The 24,836-nt window shown below is 39.1% G+C and overlaps 1 long non-coding RNA gene across 1 annotated transcript in view; it reads left to right on the top strand.

Moving 5' to 3' along the window:
• LOC114043710 overlaps positions 1-24,836 on the top strand; it is a 72,258-nt gene that overhangs the window by 18,021 nt on the left and 29,401 nt on the right. The gene's annotated exons all lie outside the window — the stretch shown is intronic.

Here is a 24,836-nt window from a genome sequence, read left to right as displayed (position 1 = left end):
CGCCAGATTCGACGCCCTTGAGCCCTCCGGGGCCGCTGGGTCTCGGTCGCCGGTCGCCCGTAGCCGGCGGGGCGGGATAGGCACTTGCGGTGGTTTCCCAAGCTAGCGATGGTGTCTCTCGAGAGCCCCAGTCCCTGGAGTTGTCTTGATTGCTGCTCCCTCACTCGTAACCCAGTGAACACTGCTGGCGGGGATCAAACTCCTGTGTCCGCCATGACTTTAAAAGGATCCCCGGCCTCCCGGTTGTTCAGTAGAAGGTGGGCAGCAGCCCTAGCATTTGGTCACGGCCTTGTGACCTCCAACTTTGTTCTCGTATTGAAAGTGAAGCACGGTTCTCTCCAACCTGTTGCACGTGTTTAATGACGGCCCTAAAAATGTACAGAGGGCACATTCTAAAGTTTACTTTGCATTATTAACACGGTTTCCATTACTTTCTTAAGTCTAGACAATCTACAAAACAATAAGCCAAGCCACTATTTGTAGCATTTGCTCCAGCCACATCCGGACTAGCCTTCCTACTTTCCTTTCCTGCCAGTGGCTCCAACAGCTGTCATTCAGTTTCAGTACATTAGCTAAAATCTAGTTCTACTTGCATGTGTATAATTGTGGTAAGTGACTCTTTCACCATTGTGCCTGTATTTTGTCCTTTTTTTTTTTTTTGCCTTGGAGATAATGGGATGCTTTTGGTATAGTGCATAGGAACAAATGTGATTTCGGAAGGTTGTTTCTTAAAGAAGCAGAGGAAAATGTCAGTGGGAGTTAAGAATGGAAAATGGGTTTTGAATGAAAATGTGATGGATCTTGGAATAACAAATTCTTTCATGAATGCTGGGGAGGATCAGCTTAGATGTAAACTGCTTGCCTGCATCACTTTCTTCTGAGCCTTCATTCCTATTCAGACCATTCCTACTTCTCCCTAGGCCTTCTCCAACCCAATTCACCCATTTTCTAGCCAACCTACTGTGCCTTTTGAAATTCTCCCTAAATTCTTAACATATTAACTAAAGTACTAAAAAATGATGGAATAAAAGTTGACAATGGAACCCATATCTTCTCAATATTATTCTTAAAAATACTAATAAGTACATCAGAAGAAAACAAAATTATGGGACAGCCTCAAAAGGACAAAAAAAAAAAACCAACCCATTCAGATAATTGAGCCAAAGAAAGAAGTGCTTCAACAATTTTTTAAAAATTATAAGAAGCTGAGGCAAAAATGCCCCCAATATATGTATATATGTATATGCATATACTGAAATAACACATTAGCTCCAGATGAAATGTTATAATTTTCTCAAGATACAATTGGATAATAAATACAATAACATTTATTAAGAAATAAATTAACAAATGATCACAAGATGAAATAATAAGTAACTAAGTACAATGAAGAAATCCTAGGATAAAAATCTTATGAGCACTCTATGTTCCAGCTAAACTTGGCTACTCACTGCCCCCTCAATTTTATATTCCATTTTCCATTTTCAGCAGGCTGACTCAGATGCCTGTAATACCTTTCCTCTTTACCATTACCTGGACTCTCTCCAGACACTACCTCCTCCTCACCTGCACTCTTATCTTTCTGCTACCCTCTTCCTGGCAACCATATATGTTTTGTCTTCCTCCCATTAGAATATAATCTTCTTGCAGGTCTTGCTTACTTATATTTGTATTCCTAGCCTTTAGCTCAGTGCCTATGCTTGATAAATTCTCACTTACTCACTTACTTACTTTGTCTCTTTACACCTCTTAGAATTCCTAGCTTCCTTCAAAGTTCAGATCAGGTCTACCTCTTTTAGGAAAATATTTATGATCCCTCTCTCCCTTCGCCCCCCCAACTCTTTGTTAATGCAGTCTCCTTCCTCAAATTAACTTATATTTTCTTATCTGTGCACAAGTTGTATTCCCCCAAACAGAATGCAAGCTCTTTAATGGAAGATGCTGCTTTGTCTTGATGATTATATCCCTAGTTTCTTGCACAGAAATGGGGCTTAATAAATGTTTGTTGACCCGAGTGAAACTTGGGAGCTCAATACCTGTGGAAAATGTAAACAAAACAATAGAGACAAAAATAATAATTTTATTGGAAGACTGTGGTGGGAGGAATAGAAGTAACAAAGTAGAAAAAAAAATGCTCTACTTGGAGTCAGAAGACATGGATCTCAGTTCAGTTGCTTACTGGTATGACCTTCATTCCTCTTTTGGCTCTGCTTCTGACTTTCTCGACTTTGCCACAATGCTTCAATATGGGTACCTCTCCCATACCCCACATCCTACTTTTCAGCTCCCTTTTATACACTGTCTTCCATCATTAGAATGTAAGCTCCTTGGGGGCAGGGACTATTTTTTTGCTTGTATTTGTACCCCCAATCCATAGACCATTGTCTTGCGCATGATAAGCAAGTAATAAATGCTTGTTGACTGACTGATTGGAAGTTACATCCTTGCGAAATTTATAGAATTTAAAGTATAAAATATAGTCACTTCATTTAGTGGTATGTGTGTATGGGGTGGTTAAGATAGGGAAAGGATTAATATTAGTGGAATAAAAAAGACTATATTACTTTTGGACAAAATGAATGTTTTAACAAAGAATGTTAGCAGATAAGTTACTTAACAATTATGACAGACACTGGTGTGGGATCCTTATGTACTTGGTGGGTGACCCATGTGACCCTTGGGGTACTTTACTAGTCCAAATAGCCCACATCAGTTCATGACTTGTCTCGTGTAGGTCTATAAAAAGTGTCACCTGACCATTAAGCCCCAGGCAGAGCAGTTTATAATTTTTCCACCAGGGGGCACAATACTCTAGCCATGAGCCCAAGGGTCCCCTTGATTTCCCCACATGCAGTAAAGGTGTTGATTTTGCCACATGCACTAAAAGTCTCCTACGTGTGCATATACATGCAGCTCTAGTCTGCCATGCTACCTGGCTCCAAAGAGTTGGGCAAAGAGAAACTCCCCTGATCCTAATTCTGAATGAATCCAAGATAGGATATGAAATATGGCTCAGAATCTCTAAAATATGAAATGTCTATATGTCTAGCCCCATCTTACCTCTGGGGAAATTTCTGCTGTCAACATATTGATGATTTACAAATAATCAACTTTTCTGTGGTCACATGATTTATTAAGCATAGTAAAGTAAGATTGCAAAGAAATTGTCAAATGTTCCACAAGATGGAGTTCTTTGCCCGGTCATATGTAAACTTTTTCTCACTTACCCTCCACCTTTTTAGAAGGTACTTAGAGAACAGTATTACAAGATTTCTTGCAACAGATTAAGTTAGGAATTGCATATTTGGTATCCCTTTCAGGGTCAGGGATTTCGTGAAGCAAATAAACCGAATCACTCTATGATGTATTTTAGGGGATTAAGTCTATTAGAAACATAGATTTATGAATTTGTCAAGCATTTACTGGAAGAAGGGTTGTTGACTGATGTGGATTCAAATGAGATAACCTATGTAAATAGCACTTCACAAACTTTGAAGTATGGTATCAACGCTAGCTACTGGTATTCTAGAATTCCCAACTAAAAAGTGAAGTCTGATAGTTTATCTCATTTTCTGAGGGGCTTCTAGATAATTCTAAGTAATTATCTATAACTAGAGGTACTGAATTATAGTTGCACTTTTGAACAAAGTGTTTAACAGAAAGGAGAAATGTATGAATGACAGAATGAAAAAAGCACTGATAATTAAAGGTCTCTTGTCCTTTACACAATGCAAATGACAACTCTGTCTCTGTTACCTGCCCCTTATATTCTATTATTTTTATTATATTCTATATTTCTATTACTAAGTGGCCTGGGGGAACTCAATTGATCAGACTCCCCTGATTAATCCTCCTATACATCCCTTCCTTCTATTTTCTACATATAAACTGTTTCCATGATGGAAGCATCCCACTTACTGACTAATTGGATTCAATTTATTAGCATCATGCATCTCCTGGGAGAGGCTCATTACCAAGGAACTCATCATTATGGAGAATGCTTCAACTTTGGCACTCATGCTTCATCAGTAGCCTCAGTTGCCTCTGTCCCTCTGATTGGAGGACTGGAGAGTGGAGCAAAAAAAAAAAACAACAACAAAAAAAACTCGCCTCAAAGCCTCCCTTTAAAGAGGGCCCAGAAGCCCAGCTAAATCTTCATTTCCCAACAGCTGTTCAGTTTCAAATCAACAACATTATATCCCTAGTCCTCCTTTTATGCATCATCTTACCCCATTAGATTGTAAGCTCCTTGAGGACAGGGACTGCCTTTCTTTTTTCTTATTTGTATCCCCAGCACTTAGTATTGTGCCTGGCACATAGTAAGCGCTTAATAAATGTTGTATTGTATTGATGAAGCAGGATATGTAAGTCTCAAGCTTGTAAGTAGAGTCAAATTAAAGGGACTTAAAACTATAGTTCAATGAACTAGGCCTCTAACCTTAGTACCAGCTGTTGATTTATATTAATTGCTTGTGTGCCGATACTGCCATGTGTTACAAAGTCCGAGGAAATACTAAAAATCTTTGGAATATGACCAATTACAATTAGACCAGCCTTAATAATTTACTATTGCTTGAACTCTCTGGAATCCTTGAAGCTATATGTGATTATATATGATATATATATTATATATGTGATTATATATATATATCATGATTGTGTACTACAAATTTATCTTTGACATTTTATATTTGTTGGATAAATACTTTGTTCTTGAGTCTGTAATTATAATGCAGCTTTATTCTCTGAAATAATTACTTAGAATTCTTTGGAAGCCCCTTTGATGGGTATTTAAACCCCAAACTTTCTCTTAAAAATTAGGAATCTAGGCTTTTAGGGTAGATCCTCATAATACAACAATTCTCCAAGTAATTGCTTGATAAATTAATATGTAAATGATTTCCCCAACTTATTGGGGTCATTCATTTGATTGAAAGGAGCAGAAACAAAGATAGTTTTATGAGACACTGAAAAAGTGACCCCACAGAAAAAAAGTCATTTGCTGAGAGTAAAAATGGTCAAAGTGTCTTGTTTCCCACATCTAATTTACATGATGCTGACATAAGAACTTCAAGATTAAAAGGTGGGAAACGCTGTTACCTAGAATTAGTTGGTAGGAGGTAAGGTTAGGTAATGAAGAGCTTTAAATTCTAAACAGAGAGTTTTGAATTTGATGCGGGATGTGATATGGAGCTGCTGAAGTTTATTGAGTAGAAGGTGGCATAGGTAGACTTGAACTTTAGGAAAATCACTTTGGGAGCTAAAATGGATTGGAGTGGAGAGAGACTTGAAGCAGGCCAACCCACCTGCAACAGTCCAAGCATGAGTTAATGAGGGCCTGTGCCAGGGTGATAGCAATGTCAGAGGAGAAAAAGGGACATATACAAGACTTGTTGCAAAGGTGAACTAGATAAATCTTGGCAACAGATTGGATATGAGGAATGATAGTGAAGAGTCCAGAATAACACCTAGGTTGTAAGCTTGGAAGACTAAGAGGATAGTGGTGCCCTTAAGAGTAATAGAGAATTTTGGAAGGGAGGAGGGTTTGGGGGAAAGATAATGAGTTCTATTTGGATATGTTGAGTTTAAGATGTCTACTGGACACCCAGTATGAGATATCTGAAAGACAATTGGAAAGGCAAAAATAGAGGTCAGCAGAGAAGTTAAAATAGAATTAGGTGGATCTGAGAATCATCAGTACAGAGATGATAATTAAATCCCTATGGGCTAATGAGACCATCAAGTGAAGTAGTATAAAGAGAGAAGAGAAGGCCCAGGACAGTCATGTAGAACATTAATAGTCAGTGGGCATGACCTGAATGACCTAGGTAAGAGAACCAGGAGAGAGTAGTGTCCCAAAAACCTAGAAAGAAAAGAGTACCAAGGAGGAAAGAGTGATCAATAGGGTCAAAGACTGCAGAGAGGTCAGAGAAAATGAGGATTTAGAAAAGGCCATTGGATTTGGCAATTAAGGGATTATTGGTACCTTTGGAGAGATCAGGTTGGAAGCTAGATTATAAGGGTTTAAGAAGAGAGTGGGAAAAAGTAGAGTTACCCATTGGCTTCATCACAAATACCCTCAGCGTCTACACTGACTCTTGCTGCTTGGAAGAGTTAATTGGAAGAAATTCTTTCTTGTTTGTTTGGACTAGCTGATTGGAACGAAAAACTTTTCTGCTGGGAAGAAATGTCCAGAGGGGAAAGGTTCTACCTTTGCTTTTCCCTATAGCCTGAGAGGTGGGAACCCTTGAGAGCCCAGGCAAAGCAACTGACTTGGAAACTCTCTGCAGATCCTAGACTCCAGGAAATGGCTTTTTCTGAAAGAGCATAATGCTATCTTATCGCCCAACCAAGAAAATAGATTTGGAAAAGTTCTGCAGTTACCAAGCTGAGAGTTCTTTCTTTGCTGAAAGAATTTAATATTGTCTTGGCAACCTAGGAGAGGAGTGGTCCTACCCAGTAGGAGAACAGAGAGTCTGATTTAGTGATTTGCAATGTTGATTGTCTCTGAAATCTGGAGCCAGAATTTTAAGTTGCACTAGGAACATGGGTTCCTACTCAGCATGCCTCAGTTTGTATCCACTGTCCTCCATGGACACTGTGAGTCTTGGTGGGAGAGTGAGTCCCAAGTTTATGGGTGGAATGTTATGCTTTAATTATTCATGCTTTGCTTTCTTTTTAGTAGATTTTTCTGATTAAGAGTTACTAATATCATCTTGGCTGATTTGTTAAATGGGAAACACATCTTATGGGAGCTATACTTGTGAGTAGTAGGAATTTATTTCCCCCATACTATGGTTACTCCTAGGATTTTTAGAGTGAGTTATAGCACTAGTAATCACTGTTTAGGAAAACCCCCAACCTGATGACATGCATTTGAGTTGGGGTGAACAATCCAGGCCAGAGAATAGACAGGGAAAAGAGTAGGGTCTGAGTCCCAACCTATGCTACAAATAAATTTGTGTTTCTAATAAATCTAAATCCTATAGTGACTCAGTTTACTTGCTTTGACACAACAGTTTTTCCAATCCTCTTTTTCATTATGTCACAAAGATTCACAAGAAATGCAATTGAATGACTTTAAGGTATAGATTTGTTAGGTGTAGTAGCTAGAGGCACTTTTCTCCACTATGGAATTGTTCCTACCAAGTAAACCAACTCACTAGTGTGGACTGGTAAAATACCTTTCCCCCTCTTAGTGTCTGGTAACCAATCACAAATTCTTACCATTGTATACTCCCTTTTTATTGATTTTTTATTCAATCAGCAAAGATTCACCTTCTCTCCCTCCTACCCCACAACTGAGAAGGAAAACCCCTGTCACCAACTTGTATAGTTAAGCAAAACAAATTTCCATATTAGCCATGTCCAAAAAAAATCTGATTTTCCATTCTGAGTCTTTTACTTCTCTATCAGAAGGTGAGTAGCAGGCTTTATTATTAGTCCTCAGAAATTTTGGTTGGTCATCATTCCAGTGAGAGTAATTTCAAAGTTGTCTTTACAGTATTGTTGTTTTTACATAAATTGTTCTCTTGGTTCTGCTTACTTTACTCTTCATCAGTTAATACAAGTCTTCCCAGTTTTATCTTACACCATCCCCTTCATTATTTCTTACTGTATAATAGGATTCTATCACATTACATACCATAATTTGTTCTGTTATTCTCTAATTGACGGGCACCCCTTCAGTTTCCAATTCCTTGCCACAGCAAAAAGAGTTTTAAATATTTTTGTACATTTTTAGTTGGAGTTTGTTTTGCTTAATCCCTAATCCCTCCCTTAATCTACCCTTGCTCCAGTTTCTCCATCTTTCCTCTCCTCTTTCCCTCCTATTTCTCTGTTGTGTGAAATGTATTTCTGTACCAAACTCTGTGTGTGTGTATGTATGTGTATTCTTCCTTCCTTAGACCAGTTCACATAAGAGTGAGGTTCAAGTATCACATGATCCCACCACCTATTCCTTCTTGTTTTTATAAACTTTTCATTAACCCGAATTATGTGAGATTAATCCCTCCCCCCACCCAGTCTATTCCTATGTCCCTCCCTTTCCATTCTTCTTCTAAGATTGATGGAATCCTAATAAAGCTGGCCCCAGCCCCAATATTCTAACTTCCTTATGGGACCTACTGAACAGTAAGCATGTCCTGATTTAACCACACAATCTGGCTTTAACCACGTCACAAGCCCCCAGACTCAATACAGTCACTGCCCCTAGTTAACCACTGCCCCCAGATCCAATTCACATATTTGAACAGGTGTGTTCTTGTACTCAGCCACAATCACATCATCCACTTAGCCCAAGATAGGACCGCAATACCTAATCTTGATCAGATAGGACCACAATAGCTAGCCAATCAGAAAGCAGCATGATCAGGATGTTTGACCACTGAACCATAGAAAGGACCCCTTCCTATTACCTAATCCCTTGACAAACCCCTCCTGTCCTTTTAATATTCATAATTTCTATTGTGTAATCAGCATCATTACACTATAAAATTGGCTGTCCTGTTTCACTAAGCTGCTGGTTCCTCTCGGAACTTAGCCCACTTCAAGAGAGGCATCAATCTCAATAAATGCCTATATTTGGATTAGAGGTAGTCTGACTGAATTCTTTGAGATGACCCGACAACACACCATGAAACCACAACAAGATCACCAAGACATAACAATTACTTCTAGGCTTTTTGTCTAATTAGACTCTATGATCCATAATGAGGATAGAATTTGTAGGGGACACATGTATCATCTCTGCATGTTAGAATGTAAACATATATCCTTGTTTCTAACTCTCACATTTACTTTTTTATGTTTCTCTAGCCCCCTGGGTTTGCACTTCAAAGTTTCTATGAAGCTTTTACATTTTCATCAAGAATGCTTGGAAGTCCTCTATATAGTACAGTAGGTAGAACATAAGATTTGGAGTCAGGAATTCAAATCTTGCCTCAATTTACTAGCTGTGTGACCCTGGGCAAAGTCACTTCACCTCTTTCAGTCTTAGTTTTCTCATCTGTAAAAATGGCGATAATAATAGCCCCTCTCTTACAGGGTTGTTTTGAGGACTCAATGAGCTAATACATATATAAAGTGCTTTGCAAACCTTAAAGTGTTATATAAATGCTAACTATTATTTTATTAATGGTCCATTTCCCCTGTCCCCTGTCCTGCTCACTCTTTCCTCCTCCTCTCTTCCCTTCCTCCTCTCCTCCCCCCAACCCACACCAAATTGTACTCAGTTTTGTTGACTAAGTTCTTCTTGGTTGTAAATCTATCTCCTTTGCCTTCTGGAATATCATAGTTCAAGTTCTGTCCTCCTTTATAGTGGTGGCTACAAATTTGGTGTGATCCTGACTGTGGCTTCTTTGTATTTGAATTCTTTTTAACTAGCTACTTGTATTATTTTCCATGACCTGGGTACTCTGGATTTTGGCTATAATGTTCCTGGAAGTTTTAATTTTCAGGTTTCTTTCAGAATGTGACTGGTGAATTCTTTTTATTTTCAATTTGCCCTCTGGTTATAAGAGATATGGGCTGTTTTCTTTTATGATTTCTTGAAATATGACTTTATTTTGTTGATGGTACATTTTTTTCAATCTTTTTGATTTTGTTTTACTATTTCTTATTGTCTAATGGGGTCACTAGTTTCTGTTTGGTCCATTCTAATTTTCAGGGAATTTGTTGCTTGGGTAAGGTTTTGCACCTCTTATGCCAAGCTATTACTGTAATTCTTTCTTTTTCCATAGCTCTCCTTTCTTTTCCAATTTCTCCTCTAATATTCTCAAATTAATTATAAAAACATTTTGAACTCCTTTTTAAAATGTTTGCCTCATTGCTTCCAGGATTTCTAGCTGAACTTATACCTAAGCTATGTATTTGAATGCTCTCCCTGTACTTTTTCTTGTTTCTCATCAGCCTGAAGTTTCTTTTTCAATTAATTTTATTATCACCACAATTTTTTTTCTCATTTTGGCACTTCTTTATGACTGACAAATCAAGATATTACAATATCTAAGACTTTGGACTAACCTTACATTAGTTACATTTTAAACTAGTGTTTCCATTTTTAAGATAGCCTTTTTGGGTCTTCTTGAGATTTAAAGAGCAGTCTAGTCTCAACAGCACATCTAAAAATCATTTTTTAGAGTGATTTACTTCGATAAATGAAGAAAACTTATTAGTTTTATTGAAGATTTTTATTTATACACTATAATAATTTCTCCCTCCATCTCATCCATTTTATATTGGTTCCTGTTAGTTTTAATTTCAAAGGGTACTATTCTCTAACCTTGCCCCCAAATGCTAGGAGTAGACAACTTTTAGGATTCAGATCACCTATTTATTGTTTACATTGTCTGAGATGGCAGGACCAAGAGGTATTATGAAGGAGGGGCCAGCTTGTTTCTCTAAATCTTGGATCTCGAGTCCCTATTTAATAAGAAAATGGAGCTGCCCATGGCAAGCAGAAAATGTTCTTTGATTTGTTGTTAGATGGCCAAGAGTGATATGAAATGTAAGCCCTATTATCTGCCATTGGTAAATTTGGGACCCTTTGCTTTATTGCCCATGACCATATGGAGATAGGCAGTTCAACAAGGGTAGAAAGCGAGGATGAAAAAAAAGGGTGGGGGAGATACAAATAGAGGAGTAAGGTAGTAGGTATGAGATGTAAGGTGGGAAGGTCTGTTCTCTGCTCCTTCCCAAACCTTGGCAGTGGGACAACAATTCCATTCAACTAACATTAAGTGTCTACTACGTGCTAGATACTGAGGATGTTGAAACAAAAACAAAATGAAATAGACCTGCCTTCAAAGAGTTTACATCTTAAAGGGGGGCAGAATATGCAACATATACATAGGTATATAAAGATCAAGTACATGTAAAGTAATGAAAAGTGATTTCAAGGAGATTGTTGTTGTTGTTCATTCATTCAGTCTTGTATGACCCTTTATGACTCTATTCACCATAGCACACCAGGCTCTTCTATTCTCCACTATCTCCCAAAGTCTGTCCAAGCTCATGTTCATTGCTTCCATGACACTATCTATCCATCTCATTCTCTGCTGTCCCTTTCTTTTTCCTTCAAGCTTTCCCAACATCAGGCTGTTTTCCAATGAGTCCAGTTGTCTCATTATGTGGCCAAAGTATTTAAGCTTCAGCTTCAGTATTTGTCCTTCCAGTGAACGTTCTGAATTAATTTCTTTAAGTATTAACTGATCTGATCTCCTTACTATCCAAGGGACTCTCAAAAGTCTTTTCCAGCATCACATTTTGAAAACATCAATTCTGTAGAGCTCAGCTTTCCTTATAATCCAACTCTTATAGCCATACATTACTACTGGAAAAACCATAGCTTTGACTCTCCAGACCTTTATTGGCAAAGTACTATCTCTGCTTTTTAGTATCAGGTCCAGATTTGCCATAGCTTTCCTTCCAAGGAGCAAGCATCTTTTAATTTTGTGGCTGTAGTTGTCATCTGCAGTGATCTTTGAGCCCCAAAATATAGTCTGAAACTAACTCCATTTCTTCTCCCTTTATTTGCCAGGAAGTAATGGGACCAGTTGCCATGAGTTTAGTTATTTTGATGTGAAGCTTCAATTCAGCTTTTTCACTGTCCTCTTTCACCTTCAAAAGGCTTCTTAAATCTTCTTCCCTTTCTGCCATCAGAGTGGTATCATTTGCATATCTGTGATTATTAATATTTCTTCCAGTAACCTTAATCCTGACTTTTGATTCATGCAGCCTAGTGTACCAGCCGCGCCGACCTTGTGCTGGCCACGCCAACCACTCCTCCTATAATGAGCAGGCTGCCAGAGTCATACTCACTCTCTAGTCTTCGGTCCTCAGCCGGATAAACACACAGAGATGAGCCATCGGGAGGCGCCAACACCGGACCTTTATTCAGAGGCCATCACAGCAAGCCATCACAGCAAGCCCAAGCAGCAACAGAGCAGGAGCCAAGAGAGAGAGAGAGAGAGCGTGATCTGACCACGCTCGTTCCTAAATACCTACCTAGCCCCTCCTCCCCAGCCCGCTTACTAGCCAATGATTGTAGGGTCAGATACCGGAAGGGGCTGTCTGAGTTTAGCACACCAAGGGGGAGGGAGTGACGTAGGAGGCTAGGACCGGATACAGGAAGGAGGCGTCTGGGATTAGTGCATAGACAGAGTACGTGACCTAGGAAGTCAGGAAGGAGGCGTCTGGGGTTGACGTTGCATATAGGGAGGGGACTAAGCAAAGGGAACTCAGTCCTCTGCTGTCCCACTCCCATGTGGCACCGCCCCTTGCCTCAGGACCACAAGCTCTGGCTACTTCCTTGCACCCAGCTTATCTCACATATCACTGCCCACTGCCTCAGGGCTTCTCCATACCCAGCCCATCCCAGTTCACCACAACTCCGCCTACCACAGCCCCTGCCTTGACTTCCAAAATACCCAGATTCTACCCTACTCTTGCCACAGGGCCCACCTGGTAGTTGCCAACATCAGACAGTCCCTCACAGCCTAGTATTTCACATGATGTCCTCTGCATATAAATAAATAAGGTGACAATATACAGCTTTGTCATAGTCTTTTGCCAGTCTTAAACCAAATTGTTCCATGTTCTATTCTAACTGTTGATCCTTGACCCGAATACAAGTTTCTTAGGAGACAAGTAAGATGTAACATTTTGTTGTGAGTCACATGAAGACTTTAGTGCAGTCAGTGAAACAGAAGTTGATGTTTTTCTGGAACTCCTTTACTTTCTCCATAATCCAGTAAACACTGGTGATTTGATCTCTAGTTCCTCTGCCTCTTTGAAAACCAGCTGCTTTTCTGGTAATTCTCAATTCACATATTGCTCAAGCCTAGCTTGCAGAATCTTAAGCATAACCTTGCTGACATGTAAAATGAGTGTAATTGTTCAGTCATTTGAACATTCCTTGACATTGCTCTTCTTTAGGATTGGGATGTAAACTGATCTTTTCTAACCCCGAGGCCATTGTTTTGTTTTCCAAATTTGCTGGCATATTGAGTGCAACACTTTAACAGCATCATCTTTTAGGATTTTAAATAGCTCAGCTGGAATTCCATCACCTCGACTAGCCTTATTGTTAGCAATGCTTCCAAAGGCCCACTTGATTTCATTCTCCAGGACTTATGGTTCTGGATCAATAACCACACCATTCTGGATATTGGTGATGTTAAGGTCTTTCTTGTATAGTTCTTCTATATATTCTTGCCACCTCTTCTTGACCTCTTCTACTTCTGTTAAGTCTCTGCCATTTTTGTCTTTTATCATGACCATTGCTCATTTAAGAAAACCTTCTTATTTCTCCTTGCTATTCTCTATAACTTTGCATTCAGTTGGGTATATCTTTCCCTTTCCCTTTTGCTTTCCTTCTTTCCTCAGTTATTTGTTTGTTTTGTTTTGTTTTTAGGCAATTGGGGTTAAGTGACTGGCCTAGGGTCACACAGCCAGTAAGTGTCAAGCGTTTGGTCTGAGGACGATTTGAACTCAGGTCCTCCTGACTTCAGGGCTGGTGCTCTATCCACTGCGCCACCTAGCTGCCCCCCTCAGTTATTTATAAAGCTTTATCAGACAACCATTTTGCTTTCTTGCTCTTTTTTTCCCCTTTGGAATGTTTTTTGTTGTTGCCTCCTGTACAATACTGTGAATCTCTCTCCATAGTTTTCCAGGCACTCTATCTACCAGGTCTAATCCCTTAAATCTATTCATCACCTCCACTTCATATTCATAAGAGACCTTATTTAGGTCATACCTATATGATCTGATGGTTTCCCCTGCTCGAGTCTGAATTTGCCATAAGAAGCTCCTGATCTGAGCCACAGTCAGCTCCAGGCCTTGTTTTAACTGACTGTATAGAGCTTCTCCACCTTTGGTTGCAAAGTATATAATCAATCTGATTTCAATATTGACCGTCAGGTGATGTCCATGCATAGCGTCACCTTTTAGGTTGCTGTGAAAGTGTTTGCTATGACCTGTGAGTTAGCTTGGCAAAACTCTGTTAGTTTATGTCCTGCCTCATTAGGTATGCCAAGGCCAAACTTGCTTGTTATCCCAATTATCTTTTGATTCCCACTTTAGCATTCTAACCCCCTATGATGAATGTGACATCTTTTTTCGGTGTTATTTCTAGAAGATGTTGTAGATCTTCATAGAACTGATCAACTTGGGCTTCTTCGGCATCAGTGCTTGCAGCATAGACTTGTATTACTGTGATGCCTTGTTATTTTTTAGATTATGCTCCAGTACTGCTTTTCTTATCCTTTTATTGAGTACAAAGACCACTCCATTTTTTCTAAGGGATTCTTGACCACATTAGTATGTGTAATGATCACTTTAATTAAAGTCACCCATTCTCATCCATTTAAGTTCACTGACACCCAAGATATCAATGTTTAAACTTTCTATCTCCTGTCTGACCACATCCAACTTACCTTGGTTCATGGATCTTATATTCCAGGTTTTTATGCAGTATTGATCTTTACAGCATTGGACTTTCCTTCCATCACCAGACACATCAGAAGCAGATTTTCCTTTTGGCTTTGGCTCAGCCTCTTCATTCATTCAACCACTTGTAGTTGTTCTCCACTTTTCACCAGTAGTGTGTTGGACACCTTTGGCCTGAAGGGCTTATCTTCTGGTGTCATCTTTTATCATTTTAACACTGTCCGTGGATTTTTCTTGGTAAAGATACTGGAATGGTTTGCCATTTTTTCTTCAGTGGATCACCTTTTGTCAGAGGGGACCTGGAAAGGCTTTCTGAGGGAAGTAGCATCTGACCCATACTTTGAAGCTAGAGATTTTTTAAATGGAAGATAAGGAGGCAGTGCATCCATCCTGTACTAGGAATATCTATTGGGCCAGTTTAATTAGAACACAAGGTGTGTGAAAGGGAGTAATATGTAATACATTGGGAAAGATAGGCGAAAGCCATGTTTTTCTGAGGAGTCTGTATTCCAGGGGTGTGCTTAAACTAGTTCCTGTTGATCAACAAGAGCGATTGTTAAACTTTCAGTGTGAGCTTTTATACTAGGCAAACTACAAATTAGGGACTGATTTATTGTTTTGATGCTTGCCTAGACTTAAGAAAATGATGGCTATAATGTTTGTAATGCAAATTAAACTTAAAAGTGTTTCAGAGAGCAGGTTGTTAAAAGATTTATTAGCACAACTCTGATTATATCCTAGAGGTAAACTGAAAGCTATGGCAAAGATATGGGGTCAAAGAGTAGGGGAGTGACGTGATCAGATTCCTGTTTAAAAAAGCAGCATTTGGGCACTTGTCCATAGTATGGTTTGGAGAGCAGAGACTAGACCAATTAGTTGGTGAGAAGTGATGAGGTCCTAAACTAGAGTGGTGGCTGTGTGAATGGAAGACAGGGAATGGAGTCTAGAGAAATATTGTGGAGGTAATATTGACCAAGACTTGGCAACGGATTGGATGTGGCAAGTGAGGTAGAGAGAAAAAATAAAGGATGACTGCAAGGTTGCAGAACGTGGGTGACATCTCGTTGAGAGTTCTCAAATGACAGTAACCCTCTATTGCCTTTGGGGGATTGTTGCCCCTACCCAAGCCATCAGGGCAGCCCCTCTTTAAGAGATCAATTTTGCCAGATCCTTTACTGCCCAGGATTGAAATAGCCTTGGGTGTGGTTTACCACATACACGCAGGGACACTTGGGTAAGAAGGGTGGGGGCGGGGTAAACAGGGATTCGACCCCTTTGCGGCCGCAGCGCTTGCGGGCCGGGCGCGGGGTCACGTGCCGACAGCGGAGGCCGTTGGGCAGCCGAGCTGGCAGGCGGCAGATGGTGCTTGGCCATCCTGGTTCCTGCGTACCCTAGTTTGGGCAGCCCTGCCTCGGTTATGAGGATCCGTGGCCATTGACTGGCGTCGAGAGGTATCAGCAGAGCTGGGGTCGGGGCCGGAGAGGCCTCTTGGGGCCTTGGCCCCCCAGGCCTAGCCTTTTCTGTCTCCTTTTTGGCTAACCCAGGCTCCTCATCTTGGTCTGCCTGGATGGTCATGGTTAGTGAACACCCCTCCCCCTCCCCGCCCATACCCAACCCTTTGACCCCACCCATATAGGCTCAGCCTCCGCCCTGCCAGCCTCGTTCCTCCCGCTTAGCCCAGGCGCACGCGCAGACCCCTCCAGCGTGTACCCAGACTGGTCCCAGCCAAGAGGAGCCCTGGCAATACGTGCACTGCTCGTGCATCTTGCTTTCCTTTTTCTGATGTTTGGAAAAGGATGTTCAGTTCTGCAGTAAAGAAGAGGAATTTGGGCCCTACATGTAGAAAACCTTACTAGCACCTCTGTCCAAGTCGGGAGTACACTCACCCCCAAACGATCCGTGGATGGAATACTTATATTAATTCCCCATGTGTAGTTTGGATGTTAGACGTTTATCAGAGATATTTGATGTAAAATTTTTTTGATGAGGTTAATTTTTAAAATGTAGTAGAATCAGGAGATTAACTCAGTTCTTTTATGGGGGAAGCATAATTTTTTTTCTTCACTAAATACCAGTGATGTCTTAATGTGGCATTGACATAACCTTTATTCTTGAAGACTGTGGCATTGAACAAACTCTGCCAGGTCACAGGATCATAAATTGAGCTGGAAGAGATCTTAGAGGTGATATATTCAAACCCCAACATTTTACATAAGAAAAGACTGAGACTTGCCCAGGGTCTAATAGATGTTGATGGTAGAGGCAAGATCTGAACCCCGGTTCTTTTCAAATCCAATACTCTTTCCACTAATCAATGTTGGAAAGCTTTGTGTAGACTGTATTTGAGCTTAACAGTCCACCCTCCCTGAGTATGTAGAGAATCAATCCCCTTTGCCAGTGGATGAATTCTTTTGGGTACAGCAACCGATGATGTGTCTACCAAGTTGTGCAAAGGTTGCATTTTGCATCAGTAAAAGGAGTACTCTTACAGATAAACCATAAATCTTAAGAAGAATCTGAAGAAAAACTATCAATTTCTGAAGCAGGTGAATGCAATATTCACTTACTGTCTTTGTATAGTCTATAGCTATGCTATACCTTGGGGATACAAAGACAGAAAATGAGAGTTCCATTTCTCCAGGAGCTTACATTTTACTGGTAGGATACAATACGCACACAGATAGGGAAACACAAGTTAATATGAAGGCTAGAGCACTAACAAGTGAAAGAATCAGAGAAGTACTTAGGGTGGAAGTCATATTCAGCCTTTTTCTTTGAAGGAAAATAAAGAGGAAATACATTCCAATCATGAGTCTAGGGATCTTACTCAGAATTCTTTTAAAAAAATTAGTATTTTATTTTTTCCCCAGTTACATGCCAAGACAATTTTTAATATTCATTTATTTACAAGATTTTGAGTTTCAAATTTTTCTCCCTGCCTTCTTTCCCTCCCCTCTTCTGAAAATGGTAGGTAGTTTTATATAGTTTTTACATGTGCTATCATGTAAAAAGTATTTCCATATTAGTCACAGTCGTGAAAGAAGAAACAAAAGGGGAAAAAAAGCCTTGAGAAAGTATAAAGTAAGTGAAAAAAATATGCTTCAATCTGCATTCAGAGTCCATCAGTACTTTATCTTGACATGAATAGCATGAGTCCTTTGTACTTGTCTTGGATTATTATGTTGCTGAGAAGAGATGAGTCATTCATAGTTGATTATCATACAATGTTGCTGATACTGTATACAATGTTTTCCTGGTTCTGCTCATTTCACTTTTCATCAGTTCCTATAAATCTTTCCAGGTTTTTCTGAAATCCATCTGTTCATCATTTCTTATTGCACAATAGTATTTCATTACATTCATATACCACAGCTTGTTTAGCTATTCCCCAATTGATAGCCATCCCCTCAATTTCCAATATTTTGCCACCACAAAAAGGGCTGTTATAAATATTTTTGCACATGTAAGTCCTTTTCCCTTAGTCCAGTGATTCTGATATTGTCTCTCCTAGATCTGTTTTCCAGGCCATTTGTTTTTCCCATAAGGTATTCTATATTTTCTTCAATTTTTTCATTCTTTTGAATTTGTTTGATTGATTCTTGATGTCCCATAGAGTCATTAGCTTCCACTTGCCCAATTCTAATTTTTAAGATATTGTTTTCCTCAATTAGCTTTTGTAATTTCTTTTCCATTTGACCAGTTGTACTTTTTAAGGAGTTGTTTTATTCAGTAGATTTTTGTATATCCTTTTCTATTTCGCCAGTTCTACTGTTTAAGCAGTTTTCCAAGCTGTTGACTCTTTTTTCATAATTTTCTTGTGTCACTCATTGCTTTTTCCATTTTTTTCTTCTGCCTTTCTCATATGATTTTCGAAGTCCTTTTTGAGCTCTTCCATGAGTTCTTTCTGTTTTCTTTGGGGTTTTGCCCATAGGTGTTTTGACATTCCTGTTTTGCTTTGGGGTTTTGCCCATAGGTGTTTTGACATTGTTGTCCTCTTGTGTGTTTGTGTCTTGGTCTTCCCTATCACCATAATAACTTTCTATGGTCAGATTCTTTTTTTTTGTTGTTTTTTGTTCATCTTTTTTTGGCCTTTTTCCTTTCTTCTAAATTTGAGCTCTGCACCTGGGGTGGAAGGGGCACTGTCTCAGGCTTCTTGTGCCAGTGGCTGCAGGTCCTGGCTGTTTACCTGGTGTTGTGCTGATGTTGCCCTGAGACCCTGGGGGGACCCTCGTATCTGGTGCTATGCTGAGGAGGTGGGATGGGGGGTAGCTGGTGCTGCTGGAGGCTGTAGGGATCTGGCAGCTTACCTGGTACTGAGCGAGGGTCCAAGTGGTGGTGTTTGGCATGTGCTGAGGCCCTGTAGGGTGTTTCTGCATTTCCTTAGTGCTACACTGAAGCACAGAATGGTTCTTGGAGCTGGAGTCTGCTGGTTCCTTTGGCTATGGTGTTGTCATTTGCCTGCTCCACCACACTGGGGCTCAGGATCTCCCACTGTTTTGCTGAGGTGGGGCTTGCACTGGCTTGCTGGGATGCTTCCTGTCCTGGAATGCACTTCCTTTTTACCCAAGTGAGACAGACCTTTCTTGCCAATCTTCCAAGTGTCTTGGGTTAAAAGATTATTTCATCCTGTCTTTTTGCTTGTTCTGCTGTTCCAGGATTTGTTTTGGGGTGCTATTTTATGGTTATTTGGAGGTGAATATGGGAGAGTTATATAGTGATTTACTGCTTACTCCACCATCTTGGCTCCTGGAAGTCTCTCTCTGTCTCTCTTACTCAGAATTGATGGCCAACTTTCTGGTGATAAGAATAGGATGATGTAATCCTTAAATAATTCATTGTAGGGATGGGGAAGGAGTACTTAGAATATTGGGAATTGTTTGTTGAGACTTATTGTGGAAAAAGTATTGAATATTATAATTATAGAGAACAATATGAGGCTATAACCTTGAAGAACTCAGTAACAGAGGCCCAGTTAATGACTTTGACAATATTTCTTCTAGAATTAAGAAAGTAAAGACTGATTCTGGTGGTGGTATTCTTATTTCAAATGAAGAGATTTTATGGAGACCTTAGAATACAAACTATACACTTAACTTTTTAAAAACTACAATTTTAAGTGTGGTGTGTAGTCTTTTAAAACATTAAAAAAAAACTTTGCTTCAGTTTCCTGATTTCCTTTCTAGTATAGGAAAATGATCACCAAACGCAGAGATTTAACACAAGGAATTATCTGTTCCTGACCCAGCCTTTCTATTTCTGTGTTTTCAAATGTCATTGAAGTAGAGTTGGTTTACTAATGACATGCTCTTAGTAATTCCATTCTGTTCCAAATTTAGTATGCAAATGAACTTTCAGAACCAAAGCACTAGTATGTATGAGTAAAAGTATATGTATAAATCTAGAGCATCTAGTGAAATCTGGGGATCTGAACATGTGAGCAAAGCCAAGGTTTTGTTATTCAAGGACTAGGCACGCGAAGATGTGAGACCTAAATTTCATAAAAAAAATTACGACATAATTGTTGGAGGAAACGGATAGGTGGGACCCCAAAGAACTCTTAATAAAGATCAGAACAGCACATTATTCTTTTATAGTAAATCATGATTAAGAAAACCAAGTCTCATTATTCTACTGGATCTGCATAGATATTAAAATATAATTTGTTTAGGTATTATTCCCCAGCTAATGAGCACTCTATTTTCCAGTTCTTTGCTACAATAAAAAGTGCTGCTTTAAATTTTCTTGTATAAATATGCCTTCCTTCCTTATGTTTGACTTTTTTTTTTTGTACAAGCCTCATAGTGTTATCATTGTTGGGTTAAATTATGAATAGTTTAATGACTTTTGTGCATAGTTGTAAATTGCTTTCTAGAATAGCTAGATTATTTCACAGCTACACCAAAAGTGCATTAGTGTGCCTGTCTTCCCACAGCTTCTCTAACAATTGTCATTTCCCCTTGTTTGTTATTTTTGCCAATTTGATTGGTCTGAAGTAGAACTTCACATTTATTTTAATTTGCATTTCTCTTATGCTTAGTAATTTAAACCATTTTTTATGGTGTTGATAGTCTGGGTTTCTTATTTTGAGAACTACTTGTTCATATCTTTTGATCATTTATCAGTTGGGGAATAACTCTTGTTCTTTGATATTTGAATCAGTTCTATTTATATCTTGGCTATCAGACCTTTATTAAAGGAACTTACTGCAAATATTTTTTCCCATTTAGCTCCTTTTAAAATTATCTTCTAATTTTATTTGTACTAATTTTGTCTGTATAGCTTTTCAGTTTTATGTAATCATGCTTTTTTTTAATGGTGTTGCTTTTTTGTTTATCTTCATTTTTATGTATTTGCATTTCCAATCAGTTACTCTCTCTTTTGTTTCTTTGATGAAATTTGTCACTATGAATTAAAAAAAAGATTCCTGCCAGTTATGTCTGTTGTGTAGGCCATAAATTCTGCTTTGTCTTATTTTGCTTTTAAACCATTCAGGAACATCCTGCTTTGGTTCCATATTTCCTTAGGAATCCACAGGGTCCTCTGCCTCAGATGTTGATTAATTTTCCTTTATCTTGCAGTATATATTCATAGATGCCTGAAATCTTTTCCCTGACCTGGAGACCATTTCCCCTTCTGTTATTAATATCTCCTCTATTGCTGTCCTTATGATCATAACCCTTAATTGAGTTTTCCTTCTCTTGAGATTTTTGGGTAATGTCAGTCTTTTTATCTGTTATTTTCTCTCACTGCTCACTTTTTGACTCCTTTCCCTTTGATGACTGGTTCCATGGGAGATGGATCTCTAAGCTGTCTCAATGTCTTCTCACACTGAACAATTCATGGTTCAACAGTGTAGGTCTCTGCCTCATACGATTTTTGAGGGAATAGAAGTGATTCCAGTGGGTTGCTGGGCTCTTTTCCTCAGATTTCATATTGTGCCACATACCCCTTCTCCTCCTTCACCCACTTGGCCTATTCCATTTCCCTTTGTTCCTATGTCCTCTGGCTGAGTTCTAGAGTGCTACTGTTTCTTGCTGCTGTCATGTTCCTCATTACTGTCACAGCTGAGCAAATTTCTGCTGGATCTTGGAGCACTGGGAGAAGGGTGGAAGTGGACATGTGGCATTGTAAGCACATGGACCAGATTCTGCAGTTCTGCTGTTGGTTGAATGGTGGATGGTGGGGGAGAGGTGTTGATTGTGTTTTGGGCATTAGAGATTAGCCTTTTTTGTTGTAAATTCATTCATTTTTAACCTTTGGGTTATTTGTGTCCTCTATTGTGGAGACAGCTGAAATTGCTTTTTTTGAGAACATACTACCTCTTTTGGAGAGGTTTGATAGTTATGAGGCTTGTTGGAAATATCTAATCACTCATTTTGCTGGTTATATGAACTGGAAGTCAATTTTATGTAATCGTAATTACCCGTTGCATCTGTTAAGATATTCCATCTTTTATTGGATCAAGAATTTTCCTCCTATCCATAGTTATGAAAGGTATCTTCTTTCTTCCTGCTTCTCTAGTTTATGATGTGTAAGTCATTAATTTACATGTAAGTCATTAATTGATTTGGATTTTATTGTGGTACATAGTATGAGATATTGGTCTAAATTTAATTTCTGCCAGACTGCTTTCCAACTTTAACAGTTTTCTGTGGAATAGTAAAACCTTGGAGCAGCTAGGTGGTGCAGTGGATAGAGCACTGGCCCTGAAGTCAGGAGGACCTGAGTTTAAATCCGGTCTCAGAGCAAACACTCGACACTTACTAGCTGTGTGACCTTGGGCAAGTCACTTAACCCCAATTGCCTTTACAAAAAAAAAATAGTAAAATGTTTCCCCAGTCTTTGGTTTTATTTTTGGGAGTCTTTGGGTTTATCAAACACTGTTACTGCATTTATTTACTTCTGTAGCTTGTGTACCTAATCTTTTCCTCTGATCAACTTTTCTACTTTTTAACCAGTATCAATAGTTTTGATGATTACTGCTTTGCATTTTATAGTTTTATTTCTGATACTGTCAATCCCTCTTCTTTCCCACATTTTTTCAAAATTTTTTTGAGATTCTTAACCTTTTTTCCCTCCAGATGAATACTTTTTTTTTTTTTTTTTAGTTTTATAAAGTAGTGCTTTGGTAGTTTGGTGATTAAATTAATTTTAGGCAGTATTGTTATATTGGCATGACGTAAGCATCAGCATCTAATGTTTTTCTCATTATTTAGGTCTGTATTTTTGTGAGGAGTGTTTTGTAATTCTATTCATATAGTTACGATGAGTGTCTTGGTAGGCAGACTCCCAAATATTTTATATATCCTGTAGTTATTTTAAAAGGAATTTTTCTTTTCCTTCTTGGTTTTGCTGGTTTTATACAGAAAAATAATAATTTATGTGGGTTTCCTTTATATCTTGCTATTTTGCTGAAGTTATTTAAATTTTTAGTGGAATTTTTAGGGTTCTCTAAATCTTATTTGCAGGAAGGATTTTATTTTCTCTTTGTTCTTATTCTTTCAGTTTCTTTTTCTTGTCTTATTGCTATAGCACTATGTCAAATGATAGTAGTGATAGTAGACATTCTTGCTTTACCTTGATCTTACAAAGATCTCTAACATTTCTCCTTTAAATACAGTGGTAGTCCTTGGCTTTAGATAGATAATATTTACTACATCAAAGAAAAGTCCATGTAGCATATATAAGTTCTTGAGGTCCTTATTCTAGCTCTCACTCACACAGTGGGTCAGGTCCTCAGAGACAGGGTACTGTTCTACTTCCCTTTGGGTTCTATGAGTAATCCTAAAGGGTTATGGGATTTTTCTGATGCTATTGACTTGGGCCCCCATTCTGCTGTGTTTTCCTTAACATCAGTTGCCAGTGCTTACTGCCACAATATCACTAGCCATTATCTTCTCAGCATGACTTAAGTTCCTGATATGTCTTCATTATCATTGACAACCAGTTAACATCTGTTAGCTTTTACAAAGAGATATTTACTAAGAAGATATAGGAAGAACAGAAGTATAAATACATCCTCCCAAATTGGTATACACTCTGCCCCTCTACCTCTTTGGTCTCTGGGGAATAGTGCTCAAACATAAAAGAGGTTGCTACTACAAACATTCCTTTAGCCAAGTCAGCTTGTGGGTGCAACATAACCACTGGATGTTTTCTTTTTCTTGCAGAACACAAATTCTCGAAGCTGGGTCAGTCTGTTGCTGGGCTGGGTCAAACAGTTTATTAGTCAGCACTAACTTTTTCCTGGACTTTGCTGCTGCTGCTACTGCCTCAGGCTCTGCTTTGGACTCTAATTGCTGGGCTTCTTTTGGTTCTTCTGAGCTTTTGAAGCCCACAAAGTCATTCTATCCCCAATACTCCATCTAATATCAGGAAAGAATAGACCAACTGAGATAGAAGAAACCAATGTACTATGTAGCAAAGGCTACAATGTCAGCCCCAGGTGGGGGAGAATAGGCCTCTAGCTTACAGCAGGTATTTCCTTCTTTGCCACCAGGGAAAGAAATAGAAGGTTCCTCCTTAGGAACGTTTTATACATACTTTCATTTCTACCTCCTCAGCCAATTAAAAGGCTTTTCATCATCACACAGTAAGTAACCAGTGTGTGGGACAGCGATAACCCTTACCCAAATTAATTCAGAGGCTTCTCTAGGTAGAAAGTAGAAAGGATTTTATTTCTATCTCAAGAAAGGGCGACTCGCACCAAAAGGCAGTTTGATGCAAGACCGCAGGTGGTGTCAGCCAAGTAAGCATTTTTATAGGTTCTAACCGCAACCCCTCCCTAGCCCCCTGCCTCTTATTCCATTGGCTGGGCTTCAGAGGGCACAATCTAAACACGGCAAAACTGCCCCAGCAACAGTAGTGGAAATTACAGAATCGTTACGTAGTTTTGACCTGCCTTCCTCTCCTTCAAGTATCTTCTTAGTACCTCCTGTTGTGTTCATTTCAGATCCTGAATATATTTATCTGGGCTATTTACAAGCTTCCTGACCTGGGTACACATATATTATTATTAGGGGTCTTAACCTTATTTTACTCATTTAAGTTTAAATTTTATGAGGGGTCTTCACCAATCTCACTCACCAGGAAATAGTCACATACTGGCAAACAGCACTGTAGTCTTCAGGTCTTTTTGGAGCATTTCTAGTATACTCTGTTAAGACTTCTGACATTTCTGACTAGATCCCTTCCTTAATACCTGCAGGCTTCTGAGTGGCCTCTTGTGCAGACTTGAGCTGGATGACAACATTTAACTGTAGTTTCTCTTTAGATTTCTTAATCATTATTTGGTCTGGTGGTCTTTCTTGATTTGTAATACTTGTGTGGGTACTAGGCTGTTCTACTTCTGTTCATTCTGCCATTTTTACTCCAGTAAACTTATCCTA

The sequence above is a fragment of the Vombatus ursinus genome, unplaced genomic scaffold (genome assembly GCF_900497805.2).
Source record: "Vombatus ursinus unplaced genomic scaffold, bare-nosed wombat genome assembly UNPS02014770.1, whole genome shotgun sequence".
NCBI classification, from domain to species: domain Eukaryota; kingdom Metazoa; phylum Chordata; class Mammalia; order Diprotodontia; family Vombatidae; genus Vombatus; species Vombatus ursinus.
Note: the sequence above shows the minus strand (reverse complement) of the source record. Positions and strands in the feature narration are given on the sequence as shown.